A 23,454-nucleotide genomic window follows, 5' to 3' on the forward strand; every position below is an offset into this window, starting at 1 on the left:
AGCAAAGGAGAGAAGGAAAAGTAGCATAGAGGTCCATCTGTCCTCCTCAGATTTGGGGCCTGGTTGAGCTCATGTTGCCGCTGAAGCAATTTGAGGACTGCTCTCACTTCAAGTCTGTCTCCCCTAGTTCCCTTACAGGACAAGAAAGGCCTATCCTGAGGACAGAGCATAGCCACATCATACAGTGTTTAGGGACAAAACCCTCTCCCTGCCACGGACACATCCTTCTCGCCAGAGGCTGGGAGTAAAGCCAATCCCACAAGTTCTTCCCAGCAGAATAAGGACTCCCTTTACGATTTGCTCAGTCAAGAGGACACTCCAGCTGGCTTCGCTCCCTCGAGAGGCCTTCGCTCCTGTGTATCTGCCTTGCCAGGCCAGCTATATCAGAGCCACTCTTTTACTATTGCAGTGAGGGCGAGTTTGCTGTAAGATCCCCCAGGCAGACCATTTGAAAGCCTTTCATTGGGAAGGCCAGTCACATTCCACTTTAGACAAAAATGCTGCCTGACAAACAGCCTTGTTCCTCAGATCCCTGGCTGGAATAAGGGGGGGGGTGGGGGGTGGGGGGGGTGGCTGTGAAATCCCATAGCTCCTCAGGGAGAAGTGTCTCTGTGTGTGTCAGTGTGCCTCATGACTTGCAGAAGGGCTGTACCTGACATTTATTCTTATAAAAACCATTTTTAAAAAAGCCTTTAAAAAAAAATATCTCGAGGATATATAGATGCACAGTAGAAATAAGGAGAAATGCCAGATAACCCTTCCTGGGTTAAATCCTGTGAGATGCTGAACATTGCCACCTCCTTATGAATACGGCAGATAAAAGTCCAAGATCATAATTTAGTTTTCCTCATATTATCAGCCCCACACTCACATTCAAATGCTGTCTTTGGATCCAGGTACCAGCCTACTGCTTCCCAATATCAGAGGTGGGAGGGGTTTATGCATTTATAAACAAAACAATGCTGTAAGAGGGATCTCTGTCTATATATTGCAAAACCCCACATCAGTTCCCGTGTATGGATCATGCAGGATTAGCCTAATAAGCTCTGCTATAAATCAGACTCAAAGCATCTGTACTATGCTTAGGAAGAGCAAAATGCAGGATACCTACAGAAACTGAGCTGCCTGGCCTTTTTCTGGTGCAAATTCATCCATCCATCCCAGAGCAGAACCAGTGCTATCATGAAGCATGTGGGGGCTTTCCATCTCCAGTACTAAGGCTGTGTCAGTGTCCAGAACAGAGACCTGATGTGATTCTTGAGTCTAACAGAGAACAGACCTGAACCCAAATCTTCATTTACTGTGCTGACGCACCTCAGCAGCCTCATCTTTCTGCCTTCTCAACATGCTGACTCAATTATAAGAGATGAATGCAACTGGTAGTATTGTACGGAAAACTCATTGCAGATGCCTGTTAATGCCCTCAAGAAGCTGTTCTTCTACCCGACATCATGTGTGTGCCTCTTAAACGTAAGCAAACGAGAACTTAACACACATTTAATTTCCACATGGTATACATTTTTGCTACCACCTCTGCTCCAGAGGGGTCAGGATTCAGCATGGACATAGAACTGCACCTCCTTCTCACAGAGGAAAGAGATTAATGAGCCTCAGAACAGAATTTTTCACTTGGAAGCATTTCATTAGGCAAGCTTTCTCCCACATAGAGAACATGATGCTGGAATGGAAATAGCTTAACCCATTTTATAAATTGGCATGAATCAAGGTAAACAGCAGGCGTTGAACAGATTCCAGTTGCGGTGTTGCATGCTTCACTTACTGGATGATGATATAATTTCATCACTGTTGATTAACTAATTTTGTTAGCATCTACAGTAGTCATCTATCAGTGCCTTGAGGTCTCCAATTACTTCTCTACCAAAGTTATGGCTTACTTATACATCATCCAATTACTTAACAGTGACAATAAAAATGGCACCTGGTAGTTAAACTGCAATGGTGAAAGCCAGGATATAGGAGTTTTGTCCCAGCTGTGTTACTCACTTGCTGTTTGTGGCCAATTCACTTAGGCCACAGTTTCCACATATCCCCTAATTTGGGGAGTCCTATTTCAGACAGTCAAGATCTCCATCTGACATCAAGAGAAAATACAGATACTCAACAAATCAATTCTTTAGTACCTCGAAATGATCCTTCAAATGCAGCAGAGAGTCCTAGAATTCAACTCTCTAACAATTCTTTAGCCATTTAATCAGCTATCATGAGCTTCACATGCTAGCTGATTCCTGCTTGATGTTCGCCCCAAAAGATGCCTGAAACACTTGCAATGCAGATCCCTCTCTCCTGATCCAGCATCCCATGCATTAAAGGCACTGCGATAGCCACCCAGCTACGTCTCTTATGTGGAGTCAAGAGAAGAGGGCACTGCTTGGGGTTGGGCCACTTAACAGTCCTGAGGCCAGAGGAGCACCCAAAAAACATAACCCAGATGCATCTGTATGGTAAAAAATCTCACAGTGTGCTGCCTCACACCATGGGGGAAAAAAAAGAGCTCTGCAAAACAGGGACAACCAGTATGCATGTCTACCTCACACAGACTCGGGCAGATCTAATGAATACAAACAGATTTTAGTTCCTTTATGGAAAAGGGCTGCACAACTCTCCATTCTTATGCTGTTCTCTAATGTAGCACAGCAAGACACAATGTTTTTACAGGTTGTTTTTAATCCTGTAGCCTCGTTATAAGGATACACTGTTCCACCAAAAACTGTATGTGCTCTGGACAGCAAAGTTAAAAGCAGAACTTCATACTGAAGCTAGAACAAGGTGAATCCTGTAGACAGTGGCACCTACCCACAATATAATGTTCAAGCATGAAAAATGAAGCCAGCTGAGTTTTGCACAAAGCTTTTGTGTGTATCTGTGTCTGATGTGCTCTGTGACTCTTTTGTCACAGCTCAAAGCGTTGTCCCCAGAGAGGGACAATTTTTTTCCCTTCCCTCAACTGTGTTTTATGGTTTTATTCTAATTTTACAACACAATCTGTGACAGCTGGTCACACGGTGTGTCTGGGTTGAATAAAGCCCAGGGATCCTTTGCCAAGCCTCTACGCAATGTGCTGAGCTTAATGAAATGTGTCAGCTCCACTTTGAATCGTGCATTCATGGAACTGAATGAATCTGAGTTTTCAAGGAAAACTTAAGGGATACATAACTGCATACAGCAAACCCCTGGGGGGCGGAGAGACGAGAGGAATCCCAGAAAAACAGTCAGCGGCTCTACTAATAGCAAAATAGATCCTTATAGCTGGAATTTAATCAACCTGTTTGAGTAATGATTTAAAACTATCAGCCACTGCTGAGGCCTCAGGAGAGAAGAGTACGGTTCAGTGGCTGAGTTAAAATGCTAGGTCCCAGTGGTCTAGGTTAGAGCGCAGCTCTGCCACATACATCCAGCACAATCCCAAGCAAGTCACATTATTTTGGGGCCTCTTTCTCCCGTTTATGTAACGGGAACAAAAGTGCTTCCTCCTGGCTCAGTTTGCTTATCTATTGAGGTTACCAGCCCAGGAGGATACTGACCACTCCTGAACATAGAACAGTACCTAGTTGGTACTTGAAACTGTTTTCATAGTAGGGGGAAGATAGCCATCTGTGAGAGTCCTGTACACGGTGAACATAACATTGCAAGGTACAGAAAGCAAAGTACATAATGTAAACTGGATTGACCTTACTTTTTCCTCCCCCCAATGCTGCAGAACAAGGAGGACCCTGATGAACATGAAAAATGCTAATTTTAACGGAAAGAGATGTCTTCAAAAGGTTTAAGATTGTCCTGCATCACATCAATCTGTGAAAGTCATGGCCCCATTGCATTTCTCTTCCTTGTAGTTTCTTGCTAGGAGTCAGTCTACCAGTAAACAAATTAATGTCTTGATTCTCCATTGGAAGCAGAAGGAAACATGAGTGCTCAGCATCCTTGAAAATCATACAGCATATGCCCTGGGAATTTTTCTGACATAAGAGATTCACAGGGGGAATGGGTAAATTGTTACCCTAACTGCTGTAAAGGAGTTGCTCTGTTTCCCTCAACATTTTCAGTTACCTGTCAGCTGAACTGCTGCAAATCCAGACCTAGCTGTGTCATATGTGAGCACTCTACTACAAAGTGGGGAAATCTGTAACAAGGCACCTGATGTCCATGGCTGGGCCCCGCTGCAGTTTGCTGTCAAAGTCAGTCTGACATTTCTGGATCAGACAAGAAGCCATCTGACCTTGTCAGGTGAGTTTAACCAGGAGAAAACAGCAAAAACAACACTTGCACAAACATCATAAAACAGGAATACAGGTGCCAAAATGTGGATATCCTTTGGGGTAGAGTTCAAAGTCAAAGACAGAACTCCCGGATGTATGAACACTGCTTTCAAAGTTTTCTACCTCTCACCAGCAGATCTTACCTCAGAAGTGGTTTACTAAGGAATTAAGGCTTAAAATGTCCTTTTAGATAAGAGGTTATTATTCTGTTTTACACTAACAGAAATGGAAGGTTACATGACTCCTGCAAACCTTACACCAGTGTTGGGATCAGAAATAAACCCCATCTATCTTTGCTTAACTCCTTGGCTTTAGCCCAAGACCATATTTTTCTACTTCTTAACGCAAGCCCTGTGAAATGTGCTCAAGAAAAGAATCTTTCCCTGCAACCAAGAACCCCTGGCTGGAAACATAGCTCTGAACTGTGCCAACCTGCCACGTGCATTAACAATGAAAAAAAAAAAAGAAAAGAGCCACAGCCACTTGAGAAGCACACTCTCAAATGTGGCCCAGTGCCTGCCACTCTGTCTCCAGCCACCTTCTTTTTCTACCTGAACCAACCGCACCATCGTCCTTGTCCCTGAACTCTCCTTCTCCTTCCACATCTGTTCCCTGCAAATCTTCCTGTCACCACCTCCTTTTTGAAATGCCAAGGCCTGGACTGCATCCCTATTCCTTCAGGCCACAATCACTTCTGGCCATGGAGAAAAGCAAACTCCCCTTCTCTTACGGACCCTCCCCAGTTGCCCATGACACCGACCCTACCAGATGCAGCGTGTAATTTCCCACCTTCTCGCCCCATGCAGAAGGGTGAGACAAGGGCTAGCCCCACCCTGATCAGAGCAGACACGTAACCTTGTGGATGCAACTGCATCAGGAACGTGAAATGCCACAAGTCACGGGACAGCATCTAATGCAGTGCTAGTGCAATCCAGGCCAGGATCCACAGCCCCCTGATTTCACCAGTAAGTCTTTGATTCAAGACAAGCCTTGCCTGCAATATCTTATCTACACCCCATTGTTTCTGGGATCCAGTTCAAAATAATAATTTTGGATTTTCTACCCCTCTCTCTCTCTCTCATCACTCCCTATATTCCCAATTCCTCTCCGTCATGACGCAAATGCACTGCTGGTGCAAGACCCTTCCATTGTCCAGAAAGCCACAGGGTCTTCCTCTTGTCTTCTGCTAATGAGTTTGTGAATATTCAAATATATTCTGTGTATTTTTAACCAAAGCTTTCTGTAACTACCAGCATCTATTCTCCACCATCCTGTACATCATTCTGGAAATGATTTGGGTGTGAGATTTATTATAGGCCATTGCAGCGTGCTCTTTGTTGAGCCTAATGAAAGCAGGGTTTACCCAAGAGGAGGGATTAATTTAAGCGTCCTGTATCTCAGCTATAGCAATACTTTTAATCCATATGTTTGTAGACAAGCCAACCTGTTCACAATTCTAATGACCTGTGCAAGAAATACATTTTTCAAACGAATTCTCAGCAGGATACTTTTCTTCAGCATCTCTGGCTAGAAGGGGCTATGTGAGGTGATGGAGTTCTGAATCTTACATCTTGCTCTGGAAGTGCCCTTAATGATGGCTGGGTTCTGAGTTTGTAGAAGTGTTTTTAATTACTAAGGGAAAAAAAAAATGAAGTCAAAGCTGAGCCAGCTGCCAGAGCTTCCAGAGGACTGACTACATTCACAAATCTTGTAATCTTTTTATGTTCATTATGAGAACACTACAAAAAAAGGGCAATCAGATCTTGGCCAACAAATTAAATGCTTATTCGAAGATTAATTCATATCATCTGTACTCCATTAGATATTCTCTTTTGCCAGGGAATATAATGCAATATTTTCAGGGGGAATAGTTGCTGCCATTGCCAAGAGCTTGCAATTTACTGGCTTTTGCAGCATTGACATGGGAGTCACTGGGCTATGGGCACAGCTAGAGCAGATAGTGTAGCAATATACAGTATGAAACATATGGAGCAGATCTGCTTCATTCTGGTGTTAAAAGGTACTGATTATGACTCTGAGATGCAGCCAAGTGACAAGGGGAAAGCAAACCCATAAACCAGTAAAAGTTTATCCTTCATTGTATCATGAAGGGAACAATTCATCGCTGCTGGGTTTGGGTTTCCTCTCCCCCAACTATAAATACATCAAGATTTCATTTGAGAATCAGAAGAAATGGCTGAGGAAAGTGTGACTTAATTTCGGTGCATCTAACCTGAAACATCATAACAGGGCAACCTTTCCAAGAATAAATGCATAGTACTGCTAAAGGCAGATCCCCAGAATAGTAATAAAAAACCAGCTTCCCTAATCAATTTGTGATTCCTTTCAGAATACACAGTGCCAGAATGCAGTTCTACTATCCTGCTTGTTTTTATATTGGCGAAGTACAAAGATTTTACCTTTTGTTTCCCAACACCGAAGGCCAGCACTGTAGTGCCTACCTTTGAAGACCTTATGGACAGATGGGTGCATGTACAAGAGTGAGATTCATGAAAGCCACTATGCTCAGTGCAGAATTGCCTACATTAGCTCATAGCAAATCATAACTACTTAATTTTTGCTCCTTAAGGAGCTGTTAATACTGGATTTAAATAGCTACAAGGTCAGTTACACAATGCAAAGGTGTTTGCATCTTTTATTGGACTCAGCTCCCAACCCCTTTTCTGTGCAAATACTTCTAGAGACACCATAGCAATAAATACCCCAAAATTGTTGTTAATTACCCAAGACCTTTTTTTTTTTTTTTCATTGTTTTTCATTTTGCATCCAGGGCTCCTCACATAGTAAGCACAAAGAACTCAGAGAGGTAAGTCTCTTGTGTAAAAACTGATGGCATCTAAATGACAAAGACAGCACTGCAAAAGCAAACAGAGACCATATCTGGGAGAATAGGCAGATAATTCTAGCTGCTAAACTGATCTTGAGAATTCACCTGATGAGATGTAGGGTGACTGATATAGTGCACCCCAGATTTAGGTAGACAGGTTTTGCTAGTGGAACAGATGGTCCTTTCCAGATGTTCTACTGTATCTGTGTTGTTGAAAGGCATGAATTTACAGATGTCGCAAAATTCGCCTGCAGTTATATTCTTTTCATTCTGCAGTATTTACAATAAACAAATCACCATGAAATCTAGGTGCTGCACTGCCATATATCCCCCTCAGTTGCTTTGTCTGAGGCCCAAATCAAAAACAAATGGCATCCTTCTATTGACTTCCTTGGGTACAGGAAAGAAGCCTGCTTGAATTTGACTCCCTGTGGAAGCCAGATGCTATGAAGTTGCCATTTTAAATGGTTGAAGGGCAGAACTAAGTAACAGAAAATTGTTTTTTCCTGTAGAAGCTATACAAGATCTGGGCTACCTAGCCAGGCTTTTAGATACAGAAGTAAATAGGCAGTTTGTTCCCAAAACAATTTTGTGTAAACTGTTACTTTCTGCTAGATAGATGGAGAATTAATCTCTACTCTCCTCTACAATGCGCATTGCCTGTTTCTCCCACGAGCCTCTCAGAAGTAAAGGGGTGAAATGCAACTGTGCTGTTTAATGAGCTGCTACTATTCTTATTATGTTGCCCAATAAAAATTAAGTTTTTGTTTTCCTGAGCTCTTTCCTTCAGGAAATGTCAGCCAAACATAACCCAGCAAAAGCGAACACCATGTTTGCCTTGGCTTCTGGGACACACCATGTTCCCAGAACGAGGGCAGAACAAAATACTGGAGCCTAGGCACACCGCCTGGCTTGAAAATTGGGCACTGTCTAAAGCTAGTTTGCAGATATTGGAAGCCAAACCTGTATTATGGGCTTTGCCAAGTCTGGTGCTTTTCCTTCACTTTCCCAAGCCTGTGGTAGCCACATCAATATATGTATTTGGGAAAAGTTTGAGCTCATCCAAGGTGTTATGCAAATATTCTCTCTCAAATGTTCTGCTGCAATACATGTATTGAAATAACCTCTTGTAAAGGCTTCACAGACGTCAACATTTTTGGATTAATTACCAAGCAAAAGCCAACAATTTTCTTGCCTTACTATACATTAATATAACCAATTAGCAGTATCTCATGTCAGGCAGTGTCAAAAATAAGGTGTCATGCCAGGTTTGTGAAAAACAATTTGGACATCATGCTCTCTGGTTTTGGCCCATATATTGTAAACAAGAGGACATCCTTATTTCTTCAAATGTGCCTCAATGGAATAGGTTCATACTATAAATCACTCAAACTTAAATGGTGTGTTTTTATTTCCTGCATTAAAAATTCCAGAACACAATTCATCCTCTTGTCACTACATTTTGACATGAATACAACTCCTCCACAATCAACGGACTCATACCAAACTGCGGTGCTAAAACAGGCTTTTAGGCAACACTAAGTCCATCCTCTAAGCAGTTTCTACTTTCACTAAGATGACAAGACTGAACTACAAAATTATTCCATCCCATGACATTTATTTGTGAAACTCTCACAATCCAAGTGTGGGTTCCTTGAGACCACTAGATTCACACACAAACCCAAGCAAAACACAAACAGGGCATGAATGCTAGCATGCCTCCCTACCCCAAGATCTTCTGCTGTGAATGCAACCAGAAAACAAGGATGAGTTTAAGAACTGTGTCCCCAGCCAGCCTTCTCAAGGGACAAGAAAACGTCAAGATTTGATCTTCAGATGAATAAATTGGCCTTGGCTTTCAGTCATATCTGTTGTTAAAACAACCCATTCCTGCAAATGCAGGAGGTGTTAAAATAAGGGTACACTTGCTAAGCCTCAAATTTTCAGGATATACAAGCATAACCTACTAATCCCTTTGTTTATCCCTATCTTAATCAGGGTAGTACAGTAGATATGGATGTGATAGCAAAATGGATGCGATTGCACATCCTGCCTTTTCCAAGGGACTCAGCAGCTTCTTGCCCCCATCAGTCACTGCTCTATGGCCTATCATTAGAGTCCCTCCTCCGAAATGCTGTCTGAAGACCATTTCATTAATTTACATTGTCTTCACAGATGCTGAGACTTACAGTTCCCTGAAAGCCACATGAACTTCTGTGCTTCAAAACCATCCAAATCAGGTCAGGGTTTGAGGGTCTTACTTGGTTCTTTCTGAGTGTATGTCCCAACATCTCTGTGCATTACAGTGCTAGACGAGAAAACTCAGCATAATTACTCCTTCCTAACAGGAAAAATCTTCAGTGTTGTGCTATCAGACTACTTTTACCATATGCCACTTTTAAAGGCAGATACGTTTTCATTGGCACAATACTGATCTGAAACATGCTGAGCCTTTGGAAGGAATATCTACGGGGAGAAAAAAAGAGAGGGGAAAACAACTTCATTCCTCTAACAGGTTACTTTATAAGCAACCAGCTTTCTGTAGCTGCCCAGGATTCTGGCAGACTGGGAGCTATGCTACGGGAGAGAAGTAAATGCTGAGACCCGCATGCAAAATGCAGTCCGTCACGTGGCAATGCTGTTTATCATTCACATTCCAATCCTGTACCTTTGGTAACACGCACAGACGCTAAAGTTGGACTTTTTCAGTACATTTCTGTTCCTACACATGCGACCATCATCAGAGAGCTTTGGCAACAGCTGAAGCACTGAACAAGAAAAAACGAATAATAATCCTGGGCTCCATAATTTTCTCTTAAACAGCTTTGACAGGACTTGTTGAATAGGCAAGAGATCCCTGAAACTTTCAAGATGAAACCAGAAATACAAGCATAACTGTCAAACTTCATTTGAGTTAACACCTCTAACATTGTGACCAGAAATACTTTTCCAGAGAAATGCAGGCAGGAGACTAAATATGTAACTGAAAGATAATGCTCCTGGACTGCAATCCCAGCTCTGCCACTGACTTGTTCAGTGATTTCATTTGGGGTATTTAACCCTTGGTTACACTGCCTTCCCCACTGGCAAATGAACAAAACGATATTGAACTTCCTGGGTGAGACTAAGGTAAGTGGATACGTTCTGCCATACTTTTCCAAGGCAAGCAATGTACTTGCATAAAACATTCAATGTGCTACCCATATGTTCACTGCTGCCTCCATTTTGCTAGTGCTGGCAACTCTGCTATTTATTTCAAATAAGAAGCTTCTTTTTTTTTTTTTCCATAGATGCACAAACTATACTACACCTCATGGGAAGCTGCTTCTAATAAATATCTCTAAATCTACCTCATTCTTTATTTAAATCCTTACTTAAAAGCAACTCTGCCACGAAATCACCCTAAAACATGAGAACAATGAGGGAAGCTCATAAACTGAAACCTTCTCATATTATGCCAAAACTGCCTATTTCTGCACTGCAACAGAAACATGAAAGGGAGATGTCTGATCTAACACAGCTCCACATTTGCAAGAGCCAGTGTGTTCCCATGTTCCTGTACATGACAATATGGGGAAAGCAGCCTGGGTCCAAGTAAGTAAGCTGAAAGCAGGTTTGAAACAAACCAGAGGAAAAAGTTTTCCACGCAACACAAACTGTGGAGCTTGTGACCATATGATATGAGTTCAAAATGGGATTATACACATTCACAGAGTCACAGCCTATTAAACCTCCAATTCAGGATATGGCTAACCTGCTGGTCGGTAGTGTATCACGGGACAGACCACTCAACACGTGCCCTGCTCCCTGATCTCTTCCTTTCAGCCTTCCTTACCAGTTGTTGTCAGAGAGGATGTCAGTCTAGATAACCCTTTGCTCTCACCCAGCAGCATATCCCTTTCATTTTTACGTAAACTAGTAAGACCTGCTTTTCAGCAAGAGCTTATTACCTCTGACACAGTATCATGCTACATTGCTTCTAGCAGTGCGGCAGCCTTCATGGAGCTTGGTACCTGCATGCTGTCTTGTTATGTTCCTGTGTTTCTCATCCCCACTTACTTGCTGAAATATTTTCTTTAGCATGCATATTACAGGGAGTTGGACACTTGTTTGGTCCTATGTTTATTGAATTGTCAATTCAACTATGTATAAATATGAGGCACAGGAAATACTAAGGTAAGCTGTCAGAAAGCCCCTGTGGAGGGAACACATGCAGGCCCGACCTCCAGCCCCCTCAATCCATCACACGAGGTTAGCTGATATGATAAACACCGTAAATAGAAATGACTTGTTCTGAGCAATAGCTGTTAAACCAATAAACATCCAAAACTTTGGAGAAAAACCACTATTTTTCCTCATTTATCAAACAAGACTCTGTATCTTTTTTTTTTCTCTCCCCCTTTTTAAACAAGTTCAGTTTGTGAAGATTGAAGAAAAACAAGACGTCCTTTCAAATCCCTTCTCTGGATCAAACCTCATTAGGTTTTGATGTCAATGGTGCATAGAAGGCAGACTGCTGCCAGCAGAAGTATTTGGCAGCCGGACTGTTACATAATACAATCCTGTCTTTCACAGGAGAGAGATCTCTGTGCTACTAAATGTGCTAAAATTTAACCCGCTGCTTTGCTCCATCCAGCCAAAACAACTCTGTACATTTTCCATAGTACTAAATGATGGTTATAAAAAAAAGTCAAGCTTCTGCTTGAAAAATAAAATACCCAGAAATACTAAAAACACATATAGGTATTTGTTTAAGGAAGTACACATTTCCCTTTCCCCACCTCTGACCGAAATCTGCTCTGAGAAGGGAGACGTTTGTCCCTAAAAGCAAGAGGATTATTTTAAAAAACTTGTGCATCTATTACAAAAAATATACTAATGAAAAGAAGGTGTGTTACTCTCAAACTGCGTTGCTGCTTCATGGAAATATTTGGATTCAGAACTCTGGAAACATAAAATGCTTTCCAAGGCTGTTTACAGTAAGCTTGAGTTTTCAGCTCCCATGAGTAAGAAGAAAGTGTCTAACTTCAAATTTTTTTCCAGAATGGCTTTTTAGCTGTGCCTATGTATCCTGTGATGCTAAAAAAACAGTATCAGCTTTGAGTGGTGTAAATCAGGGGCACTTTTAGTCCCATTCGTAGTTTCTGCCAACAAACTGACATGGCAATTTACAGCACCAGATGCTGACAGGTGATATTCCCACTGAACCCAAGTTTTAAAAACCAAATGATCTTCTCTGAGCCCCAGTATAAAACAGCCCATTTAATTTCACCCAGCCATCTCTGGACCAGCCCCAATATCTTGTGTTCAGCTAATGAATACCCTCCAGCAACAGTGATAGTAGCAAACATGGGAAAGAGAAATCCCGGTTATGGGACTGACTGAAACTGGAAGAAAGGTCTTCAGGATTTGCCCCATAGGGAATCAAATCTGAAGAGCCCAGGAGGCCCAGCTCTACCCAGTCAGTGTACAGTCACCAGTAAAGATGACCCAATGGGGCTTTCTCAGAGAGCTGGAGAAATACTTTGGGGATATGAATCCATACTCAAGCATGGAGTTAAGGGGAACTGTGGGGTAGAGCAGAGGGAAGGGATGTGCACTCGACACCACACTGAAGACATTGAGCATGGTGTGACCAGCTATCTCTCTACTCTCTGGCTAGTATCAGGCAGACAAAATCCTTCTCCAAAATGCCCTGGTGTCAGCTGCTGCTGAAAGAAGAGGTTAGAGTTATAGGCATTTCTTTACACAGCGTGGACACAGGTAGCCACAGACATCCAATGCATAGCACATGCTAGAATTGATGCATCCCCTGCCCTGGGCTTCTACAATAGCGAAGACAGATCCTGAGGGAGGGAAGGTATTCACTGAGGCAGCTAAGGAAACTACTTTCCATACAACCCTCTGACAGGAAAGTCAATAGAGGACAGTGATTTATATAGTCTGAATTATCCACTGAAGGAGCCTCTCCATCCACTGAGAGCAGAAGGCTAGAGAGACCAGGGAGACCGGAGTCCTAGGGCTCAACCTCACCTCTGAGAACATACCAGCCCGAATGCCCCAGCTCGGCAAACAGGACAAGCAAAGTGCCATCTCCCAGTGGACAGTGGCCAAGTTGGCCCGTGTCACTACAGCGTTCCCATTTAAAGATAGTGTTACTGTAGTGTCCAGCAAAATTCTCCTCAGCACGGCCTGAAGATCATCTCTTGGTGCTCCTCCAAACCCTGATTGAGCCCATTATGTTTTAAATTGAGCTGCGTGTTTCATGGGTGGCCATTTTATTGTACACAGGGAGAAGCGCAGGAAGAGAGAAAGTAGGTGGGAAGAGTTATTTAGCTTTAGGAAAACTTAGTTTGCTTAGGAATTTATCTTTTGTTTCCCTAAATCAGGAATTAATTAGCCCACATTACTCTCTTTGTTTAGATGTTTCGTATTATGCTTTGCTAGGTGGATAGTGGCCTAGAGCAAGTACTACATAAACAAACACTTACTTGTTAATGGAGACTTGGAGCATGACGGAAAACCTGGGAATACAAACCAGCTAAAAAGAGAGACAGACCAGTCCCGAGCTGGTGAACAGGTATTACACACACGCCCAAAAACCTCAATACTCCCCTTTCACATACCATGATCCCTGCTGCCGAGGTCCCAAATGACACACGCTACTCAGAACACATTCCGGTGGCCTCGTCCTGCAAAGGCTGCCAGAGCAGCCTCCTCCAACTGGAGGGTTTGGGGAGAGGGCGTCCCTCTCGACTCCGGGAACTGAGCAGCCCCTGTGAGCCCCAACCCTGGCCCTTTCTCCCGCCTGCCCAATCCCTCGGAGGGATGATACAGCAAAAACCTGGCTTCCACCAACTGTTGTTACAGCCAGAGAACTCAGAGGTTTCTCTTGGCTCGCTGGCTGACTTGTGTAACCAGGGTGAGGTGGTGTGGGGAGCACGAAGGATGAGACCAGATCTGCACTGCTAGGGGGAATAGAGGGGAGCTTAGCTGCATTTTACTGGGTGTGAAAAACATAATTAATAGTTTGGAGTCACTATGGCTGTGCGGGGACAAGGGCTGGGTTATGCAAAAACAGCGACTATACTGAGAGCGCCAGGGATTGCCTCTGTGGGCAAGGATGTAAGGAAACCTTGAACCAACAACCGTTGTGCAGGTTCCCTTCCTCTTCCTACTTTACTGAAAAGCAGCACGGTTCTCCATCATCTTCAGCATTTTCTGTTGGTTTAAAGTCCAACTCCTTGTGCAGGTCCCCATTGGGGCATTATGGGTATTTTGAATAATCACAATTCCAATGCCATCTGTATGTGATTTCCTTATAATCACAGGCAGGAATCAAATTGCTTTTACTTTTTAAACATGTAAGCATTTGAGTAGACTGATAGAGATAGGCAGCACTTACTCAAAGAACACCAGCCTCTCATTACATATCCATCTTCCAGAAACTATACTGCCTGCCAGAATTTGCCACATTTCTGCCGAAACCAAAGTTACTGTCTTTTTATTATTACAACATCAGTTCATGCTCACTCTTTGTAATGATAGGTACCGAATTGTAATTTTATGATAGTCCCTTGATGCAAATAATTCAGCAGAGGAATAATTGCATGTTATTCATGCTTGGATATTATTAATCTTCCATTATCAGAGTAAGTCTTTATGACTACACATCTAAAAAGGGGACTATTTCAACCCCACACAATATCTTCTTATGCAAACACTACAGTCTACATATATCACTCAAGGTTAAAGCATGCTGAAGTGCATTCGAAAGCCTTTGCTGCCTAAATCACATAAAATCACTGGATGAAGTATTTTAAATCTCAATGAAATCTAACCTCTCTCAAACACCCTTTTTTTCCCTCCTAATATCACACTGCACACTGGTTTAGCCTATGTACATGTTAGGCCTGAATTTTAAACCATGCCAAGTAAAACTGATTTACTTATGAATATCAATGACCACACAAGAAGGTTTTTTGTATGTAAAACATTGTTTGCTGGCTGAATTTATCAAAATCTAAAACCTCTGGGCCACCAACTTGGTCCTCAGCCATAAAACAGAAAATATGGTTTTGGACTGCATTTAAAAATCATATAACACCTTTAGTACTCACATCGCAATTTGGCTTCCTTGCCCTTGCCTGCAATCACACAAGAGGTTAAACTCAAGACATTAGTTTAAACCTTCTTGACTTCCCTATGATTTGGGGTGCGTGGAACAATTCAACCTACAGATGTGTTAGCTTAACATGAGGGTAATGTATAAGCAATCACATTATTACTGCTGGTTGACAGGTATTTGTTTTCCAGGTAAGTAGACAGCAATGACTAGACAAAAGCATTTTTAAACTACTCTCCCATTATAGCATCAAAATACTTCAGGAGCACTTTAAATAATCACTGATTCATTCATTGCATCCTTGAATTTGGACTCCTTTTCTAGACATGTCACCTTATAATTATTACATGTGCTATTCTTCTTTACAGATAGCATGTTCGACTGTGTACACATCAAATAAGGATGTATTCATAGCCCAGAAAGTCTACCCAGGGAGACGGCCTTTGGCTTTAGCAGTTCCCTCAGAAGTAAGAAACCAGGTTTTTGGCTGGTCCACAGACACCATAGTTTACTGGCTACTAGTTACTGACACCTCAGGGAAAGGAAACCCTCACAAAAATAATTCTATTTTTTCCTCAAATGAAACTATCTGATTTAATCCTAGCTTTGGCGGGGGGCGGGGGGGGATCACACCAAAATGAAACTTAGCATTCAGGGCTGCAAGTTGGAGGCAGATTTGAACTGCACAGAAGCAGGCATGTCTACATAAATCTTAGGTGAAGAGACGGGTAAAACATTCAGTTTGACCATCATATCAGGGATCAAAGCAAGATCTTTAGAGCTTAAGTCATTCACCACTCTAACTCAAGCTGGAAGTCCAGTTTCTTTGAGCTGGGCCTGTAACGTTCAGTCTCTAGAGACTGAACAGCGATGCCTATACTGCATGCTCAGCAGATGACACATGCTCCCCCATGCCCTGTACTGTGGACTGAATCGGTGACAGGACTCGCCCGCTCTGCCCACATAGAGAATCCCCTGCTCCACCCTCAAGAGAGAAAAAGATGTCTCACTAATTCATAAGTGCTAAAAATAAACTCAAAATTAAATAAAAAGTTTACCAGGTTGGGACATTTTGTGCTACAATACCACCCGACTTTTTTTTTTTTTTTTAAGCTTCATTTGGCAAAGCAGCCCATTTCCCAACATGGACCAGGCACACTGGGTTACTTCAGAGAGGACATATACAAGCCAATTTTTTTAGATTTGCAAATTAGCTACTGCACACATACATGTAACATTTGCAGAACCATTTCCCAACACGTACATTTGTACTAAGAGTCTTAAGGTCCCTGTGGTGCAGAGTGATTTATATCCGAGGCGTGTGTGACAGATTCATGTTACTTGTCCAAAGAGGCTGTGGTATACACCATATATCAATTCTCAGGCTTGTTTCCTTTTCATTTTCTCTATTAAAAAATTAAGGAAAATTAATCAGGGAATTAAGAAATACAATTTGCCAGCCTCCCAGATTTTTCACAATGGTTTAAATAAATCAGATCAAGACTATAAAGGGCCAAGACTAAGAATAACTATTGCATTAAAGAACACTGTTCTGAATCTGGAGCAACTAACAGAATAGCCTTGCCTCTTTTCTTTGAATATAAGCTATACAGGAGCAGGGTTCAAGAAATGAGCACAAATAAACAATTGTCTTCCTGAAAATGTATTAAGCACCAAATTTTTTATATAACAGCTGGATATTTACAGCTTTAGAAAGACACTACAGTGAGCCACACCATCTCTGGCTCTTACATGGGACAAGCACGGCTGGGAAAAAGGGATACACAAGGAGATGGCACCATTTTGCACCTTGTTCAAATTCCGAAGACAATCACAATCCCTCCGCAAACTGCTGCTTGGGAATGTTAACGCCAGGGCTCTGCCTACATGGCACATTCAAAATCAACTCATGCACGTGTACATCCAAGCATTGCATGTTCTCACTAGGGGGAGGCCAGATTTAAACACTCCTGAGTTTTGGGAAGGTCTGGATGAATAACCACATGGCCCGGGTCCACTTCTCACTGCAGCCAAGTGCCCAATCCTGATCTTACTGAAAACAACAGCAAAACTCCTGAAGAACAATCCTGCTCATAACAAGCCAACTGTCTGTCATTTTTCTCACTACGTAAGCTCTTATTTTTACTATTATACCTGAATAGACTCTCCAAGCTGTGGGTTTTTTCCCACCCTGATCTCATTTGAATGATGTCAGACAGGGGGGGTAGGGAGACAAATACAGAAATGCGGTAAATGCCAAAGCTGGAAACAGCACATCCAAGAAATAAATATAATAAGTAGATACAGTGCCAAGGCTGGATACAGCAGCCGAGGAAAAAGGGAAATGTAAAACTTTCTTGGCAAGGGCACGTGGATTCATCCAGCTGAAAGAGGCACATTCCAGCCCACCGCATTGTAAGCAATAATCTATGTCTCCCTCAAGAAAATACAGACATTTGTAATTTTTTTTTTTTTTTTTTTTAACTGCTCATATGAAATAACCTTGTTGTCTTGAAAAATTCCTCTAGGACTTGGTATTGCAAATGTTACTTCTGTACAAACTGTAAACTGCTGACTCAAACCAAATGCACAAAATTACATACAGGACAGTTTTGAAATGCATTCTAATAATAAAAATGTACTTGAAGACTGACTGAGGCTAATAAATTAAAAACACATTCAGGCTAGATAAGATGCAATTAATAATAATAATAATAAAGAAATTGCAATCAGATCTTTTATTGTCTGCAACAGCGTCCTCCTCTGCACCATCTATTTCAGAATTTTCTTTGCAGAAATGATACTCATAAAAACTGAGAAATATTCTAATCCTCTTATTCCAACTGAGTTGATACTGCAGTAACTTCATTGTCTTTTAATCAGATGTTGCTGATTTACAGGAGTATAAGTGGTTGAAGAGTAGTCATCACATGCTTAGAGAGGCTTAATGAATTTGGCACCAAGACCTTAGCTGGCAACTCCTGTGATCTGGGCCAGAGAAATATTTTAAAAGAAAAGGCCCGATTCTTCTCTGCTTTCCACTGTGCATTGTTATTTACCTCTGCATATGGTAACTGTCATCTGCAGCCCTTCTGATTTTCACATCTTCTTATGGATGTGAACAGCTGGGTGCTCTTGAGCACACAGGTGAGAAAAGTTCAATGTGCAAACACATTTTTGTACACAAGTTTCCAGTTCTCATGATTATTCTTTCTCTACATTAACCAGAAGTCTGCTTTGATTGTTCTTTTTTTTTTTTTCTTTTCTGGATTACAAGTGCCATAGCTTCAGTCAGCCTCCTGGCTGAAAGTCAGCCTTTGGGTTTTTTGTCTAGCTCTAGGGAAGATGATGAATTGGAGAATTTAAAATACCTCTTCACAGAAGGGCCCAAGAGCACAAGAGTCACAACTCAATCTGTCAAGCTCAGAACTGAACCCCCAAGGCAGTCACTGGGGAGAAGTGTCAAATCTGCAGCTGCTGTAAATCCTCCTGGCTTTGTTGAACACTGACAATTTACATTAGCAGAGAATCCATCCCCAAATTTGAAAAACATTCAGAATGGACCTAAATGTGCTTATTTGTGCAGTTAGAATACTTACAGAAGGGTGAATCTTTGAGTCCCTGAACATGATACACACCTTCTACGGATCAGATCATGAACATCAAGAGTAACAACATGTCAGCTTCTTTATGGACATCAGTACCCAACACTGAGAGCACACACTCCTGCTGAGTACTGTGCACATCCTCCTCGACAAGCATTGCCACTGATGACAAATAGATTCTCATGCTTTCTTTGAATGAGCCCTAAATGGGATGATGTGGCAGGGAATTCCCCAGGTAGCTTATAGGTGCTTTGTATAATATTCCCTTTTATGTATTCCATATGTTATCTTTTACTTGCAGCAAGTATCTTCTTAGCCATAGCAGGACAGACCAGGAGGATGCAGGTGAGCAGAGAAGTGGTTTTCCACTATGCCCTTCATTGCCTTGCTACCTCAAGCAGGTTTTAAGTGTTTCATCTTTTCTACCTGAACACTTCTCTGACAAGCCCTCAGTGACCTCCCTGGCAAGCAATTCTGTGTCTAATTGATCACAGAGTTAAAATGCTTTTTAAAATGTCTCATTTAAATCTACCTGTGCTTAATTTCACAACGTAAGTCTTTGCATGCATCACCTACGTCTCTCTCGGACATCATCTCCTCCTGACTTTAGGTTTTTTCCACTCTCAATTATTCATGTCCTGGTCTCCCTCCTAAGCCTTGTAGGAAATGAAAATTGGCCATTTAAGATGCACTACAAAAATAGGACCACTCCTTCCTGCTAAGAGGACACACAGTTTATTGTTTTCCAAGCTCTGCTGTGTCAGCAGCTCCAATCAGCAATTATAAAAAATGAAGCCGCCAAAGTTGGTAAAAGTCACATTCTTATTAGCATCTAATTATCTACCAGTAGATCTGGGTCCAGTCTTCAGTGCCATTGCACACATCTGATATTGGCTGTAGCAAGTGGAAAATTTATTATTTCATTTTTAAGGAGTCTTGTGAATAGAAACAGAAAAAGAGTTGGAAAACACAAGGAAAGCAATTAAAAACCTGATGCTAACTTTTTGTATTGCCAGAATCCATCCCCATTAATTCATTTCACTCCACAGATCATCCATTATGTCTAACAGACTCACTTTTCATACAAGCTGCACATGTCCCACTGGTGTAAGCCCCCTGAACTGAAAGTGCTTTCGGGTGTGGAGCTATATCACATCTTCCCTTCATCTGTAAAAGTGTCATCAGTAAGGAAGTGATCAGACTGTTTTCCTAACAGTATCTCTCAAAATACAACTCCGACCCAACATAACAGAAATATCTGTTATCTGAAGAAGACAGACTCTAATTCAGCGCAGGGGGGTTGTGGCTCCTCACAGAACAGGTAACTGACCTGTGTGATTCCCTGCCAAAGCATGTTGTGGATGCAAAAAGTTTACAGAGGGTCAGTGGAAGTAATTTACCTGGGAAAAAGATTCATTAAGGGTTACTAAGCAGACTATCCACAGAAGGCTTATGAGACCTTCTCTGTGAAAATAGCTGAATGTTGAAAGACTACCTTGGGAAGAATATCACGTATGTTTGCCCTGTTCCTGATCTTCCCTGAATAATCACTCAGACACCATTAGAGATGGGATACTGGGCTGGAGGGACCCTTGGCATGTCCTCAGCACAGCCATTTTTATGTATTTAAAATTACGATATGCTTAAGGAGAGACTAGATGCAGTGGCTACATTTCAGGTGTATATCATCCTCCTGTTTGACCCAACACTGATCTATAGCCTAAACCTCACAGCTGGAAAGCAAACACTATCCTTGATAATTTGGTTCCAGAAGTGAGTCAGTGACAGGACCAGTGGTATACAGTTTTTAAGCTCTTACAGCCTTGAGGCCCCAACCTTCAAAACAGCATGTTTCCAAGCAGCTGTATCAGGACACCATTCACACAACAATGCTAACTTTGAGCTGCACCTCAAGGTCTGAACCTTCTCTGGCCTCCTCCTTCCTGAAGTCAAACCCTCCACAGAATGGCAAAGCAATGTTCTTACCTCCCTTCCTCCCCATCCTGTTTCTCTACAGTTTCTTAATCACGCTTTTCTGACCACCTCATGTTTATGAGCCCTAAGGTTATTACTGGAGCAGATCTTCAGGGCAAGGCAGGAAAACTAAGGAAAAGAAAGTGACCAGGCATTTCTGAAATCAGGCACTTTTACCCTTGAAATATGCAGCTCTCATAGCTTTTCTAGCCACAGCAGCAAACTCCTGTCTCTTCCTCCTCTAACATGTTCAAGTCTTTTTGTCAATCCACAGACCCACCTCATGCCTCCTGTTTCAAGCACATTGTTATCAAGAGATGCAAGCTTTCACTGTCATTAAACTGTTTTTCAATGTTAAACTCAGACAGGATTAGCTGGAGAGGCCCTGCTTGTCTGAAGCCCCAGCCCACAGACAGATCTCTCCCTCCGAGGAAAGCCCTTACTCTGAAGATAGACGCTTTTCCCTTGCTCTGAAGATAGACACTTTTCCCTTGGGAACCATCACACTGGCCATCACAGCGTGTGAAGGAGGACGGAGCACAAGAAAAAGGACTTACTCTTATTTTCCACACTCTCACAGCAGCCCTCTCCACACCTGTAGTCCTTTGAAAGGTGAATCAAAGTCATGCTAGGATTTGTCTCTCTATATGCACAAGGGTTTAAAATAGGAATCTATTCCCCCCACTCTTTTCTGTGAAGACCCTAACCTGCCTGAAGAACAAGCTCTGAGGGAGGCTGAGGTAGCTCTGCTCCTGTCAGCCTCAGCTGACAGATCCTGCCAGCAGGATAAACTTTTTCCCTTGCTTTTCCTACTTCCTACAGCCCGTGCGCACCTGTGAAGAACAAAGTTCACTTGATAACCTTGTCTGAGATGGCCTCTCCTCTGTTTTGTTTCATTTCCCATTCCTCCGAAAGAGAGTGAAGGGGTGGGTGTTAGGAGCTTGACTTCTATAAGGCCTTACACACCTTCCCCTGCACAAGGGATCCACTCCGTGCCTCAGCACTCGAGTGCTGAGGCGTCATACAGAAAACTGCAAACACATTGGTTTGTACCAAGAATCTGTGTGAGAATAGGCCTAGGAGGTCCTTTCTGGTTTCAGTTTTCTCCCAGCCTGGTAGATCAGTGGTTTTCAAATTGGACAAATGAGATTACCAGGGTATCACCACATAAGGGAACAACTCCAAATTCAGCATGAAAACTCAGCAGCAATTTCTTTTCCCTCTGGCATGCTTATTTAGCCAGAGATGGGAAACCCTGTCTCAGAAACCAGAATGACAGAACAGGGGCACCTCTGCACTAGCAGGTTGACAAGCTTTTTTGGTAGCCTGCACTGGATGTACTTTCTTCTGATTTTCCTCCACTGAGGGTTATCAGAAAGCCAGTTCTTCAAACAAGGAAAGAAAAGCTTCACAGAGGCTGTCAGAGCACCCTGCCCATCTGTATACAAACTCTCATTTTCCTTACAGCTCATTTCTTACATTTAAGTCCAGCAGCACCTTATGCTGTTAATGGTTCTGTAGTTTTACGTAGTTCACCAGGAAAAAAGGGACTAACCCAAAGTCCTTTGAAGTTGATTAAAAGCCTTGTAAATGGACTTTGAACCAAGTCCTTAGCCCACCTTCAATCAGTACTCACTAGGTGATGCCATGCTGGTGGACCACTGTGGAGCTCTCTCCACTTCCTTCATGGATTTAACATTTTCAGATCATAACTCAAGAATAAAAATTAAGTATTAAAAAAATCAACTATTAAAGTAAATAGTGAACCACCATGGTAACAGGTAAATTAGAGTATGTTGCTTCAAAGGTCAATGCAGAGTACTCAAAACTATATTTGCATAACTTGGATAGATTCACGTAAAACAATGGTTTCTCCATATACCGAGAACTCAGACATTTAACAAATAGGGTTGTTCTGTTACAAGTAACTAGTGTTTGTTAGGATCATTTTTTTAATTTTTTTTTTTTTTGCCCCACCACCAATGGATTCAACCCTTAAATTCAGGGAGCTTGGATCCAAGATTTTAGTTCAATTCAATCTCATTTCTTTTTATTTCCTTATATTTTAGTCTATCTTTAAGCATTACCAGGGCCAGAATAACTATTTCCAGGATCCAATTCAAAAGGGAGCCCTCAATCTGCTAAGAAAGAGGTTTGCCATTAAATTACGTCCTCAACTTCCAATTTTGCTGCCGAATGAAATCTGGGCAGCTGTTAGCAGTTTCTTCAGAGTCCTGATTTGTAGAGTTACAAACTGAACAACATGTAGCTTGTACACGACTGCTATATCTGAAAGTTGTCAGACATGGTTCTTATTCAAGACTGGTTAGCCATCAAAAACTAGAGAGTGATTTTCCTTCCTCAGCATGAGAAAACTTGTTTTTCTTTTCTGAATTTGTTGCGTCAAAAAGCCTGGCCAGCAATTGTAAAAACTTAACTCTCCAAGGATTGTGAAAATCGTCTACTTATTACTTTGTAATTATCTGAAAGTTTTGGATGAAAATGCCTGGAGTCCACTAACCACATTTCATCCTGGCTGACAAAGCTGGCAGATGATTCGGCACCAAGAACAGAAGAGTAGGAAACAATTTGGAAACATGCTAAATCTGGAAGACAATCCTTTGAAAC

This window comes from Accipiter gentilis, chromosome 23 (assembly GCF_929443795.1).
Source record: "Accipiter gentilis chromosome 23, bAccGen1.1, whole genome shotgun sequence".
Lineage (NCBI taxonomy): Eukaryota > Metazoa > Chordata > Aves > Accipitriformes > Accipitridae > Astur > Astur gentilis.